Source organism: Rousettus aegyptiacus, unplaced genomic scaffold (assembly GCF_014176215.1).
Source record: "Rousettus aegyptiacus isolate mRouAeg1 unplaced genomic scaffold, mRouAeg1.p scaffold_m13_p_1, whole genome shotgun sequence".
NCBI lineage: Eukaryota > Metazoa > Chordata > Mammalia > Chiroptera > Pteropodidae > Rousettus > Rousettus aegyptiacus.
In genome coordinates, this window is record NW_023416284.1 from 44,583,798 (window position 1) to 44,587,321 (window position 3,524).

Consider the following 3,524-nt stretch of genomic DNA (forward strand, 5'->3'; position numbering starts at 1 on the left):
TTATGGAGAGGAAATTCACAAAACAGTAAAAAAAGTTCAATCTTCCAGTAACCAAAGTAATGCATTAAAATGAGACTCTCATTTTTCTATCAAGGTAGAAGTTTATTTTTTTAATATTGTTTTTATTCAAGAGTATGCTCACAGGCAGCACTTTAGAATCAGGCTTTTAAAAACAAAAGCAAAACTGGAAAAATTTTGCAAATATGACACTGTTAAAAGAATGATTGTCTTAATAATTTAAAACCTAAAATGTCTTGTAGAGTTAAAGTATTTATACATAGAATGTGTATGATTGATAGCATTTAATAAAAAAAAAAAAACACCAATCATGGGTGTCAATGAAGATAAACATTAGTTTCAGCCTTCCAGATATGAAAACTAGCAATTAATTTTTCTTGTGACTGAACATAAACTGAGCTTCAGAATTTGGACTTTAAAGTCTCTTTCTCCAGTAGCAAATCAGCATATATATACTGAAGTTCCTTTTCTCTTTTTTGTTGTCCCTGTACGTCTTCTTTTAGGCACTCTGGCCTCCGGGCAATAGCAGAATCTTCATGTTTCTTGAGTTCTTCAAAAGTGCGTAACTCTAAGCCTGCTCAGTTTGGTCTCGTAAGTCATTCGCCTGTTTCATGAGCCCCATAGCATGAAGCTGGTAACCCCCAAGCAAAATTTTCATCTTCTTTTCCATCTTCGCAGCTCTCTTGGCTTACGTCATCATGTGACCTCTGTTTATCTCAAGCCTCTTTTCAAGTGACTCACTTCTGCCCTTTTTGCTTGCTAGGTTGGCCTGTATGTAGCAGTTCTGCCCAGAGGGATATAAAACTTAACTGTAGCATTCTTCCCACCCCTGGTTATAAGCTTCCCTTGAGAGTTCTCCATGACTCATACCTTGTTTGACTACTTCCATCTTCTGTACCAGAATGTCCCGGGCCTTTTTCAGCTCTTCTTTGGACAACTTTTCATAAAGGTTATGTTCTAGATAGGCAGTGTGCTCTGAATTATTGGTAGCAAATCCTATAGTTTTTCCTTTATTTCCAGATGGTTCAAAAGGGTGATATAGAAGGTCATAATGAAGCATTGTGATCATTTCTTTTTTGATTAGATATTCACTTTTTGTAAATCTGTTAAAGGTGATTCTACATTTAAGGATTTTAGAATAGTTTTGTTTACTTCTAAGGGTCCTGAAAGATCTTTCTGGACAGCTTTGTGCATTCATTTCATTTCCTTTATACTCTCTGCATCTCGTGGCCTGCTTTCGTGCATCCACGTCAGCAACATCTTCAACATATGTATCATCTACTTCACGATCTTCCAGCTCCTTCTTAGCATTTTCTGATAGAACATTTTCAAAGTCATTCTTAGGAGCAGGAAGGCCCAACAACCCTACATGAAGGTATTCACAAGATTCTCTTTTCATCTGCTTCACATAAGAGGGATCACTGTACTCTACCATTTCAGCCTTAGGATTAATGTTTAATTTGTCTCAAAGAAGAATTCTACCCAGGGTGGAGTTAACAACTGGTTTGGGAGTTGTCCTCCTCTAGGGAGTCAGTCCTTCAGATCTATTAGATGGAGTCCTGCATGGGATAGAAAGCACCTGTGTTTGGAGTCTGTACAATATGCCACTGTGGAGTCACACCTGAGAAGTCACTCCTGTGCAAAAGTGTGTTAAGTCCACCTTTTAATGGGATGTCTACATTGGTCAGAACCATAAAGTTCTGAGCTTCCTGCAGAATGCTGCTCTGGGAAGCTGGCATTTGTGGCGTTCAAAGAGAGATGTTGGTGGTGGTGACATTATACTCATACACAAGAGTACTGGAAGCAGTTTGTTATGCCAGATTCCTCAGTAGTCTGACGTACAATTTCACTAGCTTGGCCTACTTTCATAACTTACTGGAGCTCTGCATCTGAAATCTGAGGAATAGGAAGTATTACTTTGCTTCTCATTTTTGTAAATTCAGAAACACCACTAGTTTGAAGAATAGTTGATGGTAAATCAGACTCCTTTTTCTTTTTCAAATGCTGCTTGCCTTCTTTTTCTATTCCTTCTTTTTCAGATCTAAGCTCCCCATCAAGATCCTGCTATCTTAACTTCCTGAAATCTGCATCGACAGCCTGGTTGTTTTCCTCAGAAGTCTGGTAGAAACAAGCGCAGGCTTTTTTTTTTTTTTTTCCAAGTGGGATTTCAGCATTATAATTAACTCCTCTCTTTTTAAAAAAAAAATTTTTTATTTTCTTCTAAATTTCTGTATCAGTTGCTCAAAGTTCTCTTCTCTTTTGGAGGGCAGCAAGACTCCTTTCTTTTTCTGTTTCTCTTTTGCTTTCCTCTTGGCCTTCTTTCCCTGAGTATTAGCCATGTGGGCTCTAGCTTCAGAAAGCATCTCAAGTTCATCCTCGTCCATATCAATTGGATGAGGCCATGCTGGTTTGTTTCTGGATTTGGATCTGTTTCTCCAGGTTTAAGTTTTCATGGATCATCTTTTATTTCCTCTTCATTGTTTCTTCCGTGGCTTTATCCAGATGAAATTCGTATTGCTCCAAGCACTGGGAAGCTGTTCTTCCAATAATTGTAGAGATGGTCCTCCACTGTGTTGGCATCAACTTGGTCAAGTGCAGGACGGTTTCCTCTTCTTGGGATCATTCTGTTTTCTTAATGCTTGGATCCAGCCACTCATACCATCTGGCTTTGGACTGCTTTGCTGATTTTCTGTGCAGCAGTGAGGTAATGCTGGACTGCTGGCTTTTCCCGTATTTTATTACCGCTACTTTCATAATTTCATCCTCGGTATTCCTCCACATGCCCCCCTTAATTGTAATTCGAGGCATCATGGTGGCGGGATGTCTCAGCAAGCAGCCAGCTTAAGAGAAGTAGTAACGATGCTGCAGCCACGGGACCAAGAGCAGCCACTTCCCATAGCCACGACCTTCTCGAAACTCTTTTTTTTTTTTTTTTTTTTTTTAATGCAAAACAGTTCAGTGCAGAGTATTGGCAAACATTTTGGCAGCACCTCCATTTTGACTCATGTTTACACATGGAGGGATTTCAGCTAGACTAACGCTTCTGGCTCCTTTCTTCCCAGCACTTTCTCTCATCCTTTACTGCCTCTCATAGGAGAAGTGACTTCATGAGCTTTGGAAAAGAAACTAAACAGGCTTGTCTAAATTCTTTCTCCATTCTAATTCTGAGCAGGCCTGCGAAAAGGAATACTATAATTTCTATGTGATCAGCTTACTCGGCAGGCCCCCCAGGGGCAGCCTGTGGAAATCCACCTGGGCTAGGGATGGAATCTGTAAAATGGACTGGTTTAGAGATCAGATATTAACAAGCAAGTTTGATGGCCAATCTAAATCATTATCTTCCATTTTATCAGGAATAGAGTTGATTTTTAAAAAATCTGAATCTCACATTTCTCAAAAATCCCAAGAGCAAGGGTAAATAAAGGGTGAGGAGAACTCATATATACTACTAAGGGTAGCACAAAGATAATCATTTTTCTGGAGGGCAATTTCCTAATATGTTATGA

The 3,524-nt window shown here is 39.2% G+C and overlaps 1 pseudogene; it reads right to left on the reverse strand.

The window, feature by feature from the left end:
• Positions 1-419: 419 nt before the first annotated feature.
• On the reverse strand, positions 420-2,826 carry LOC107517938 (annotated as a pseudogene).
• Positions 2,827-3,524: the final 698 nt, after the last annotated feature.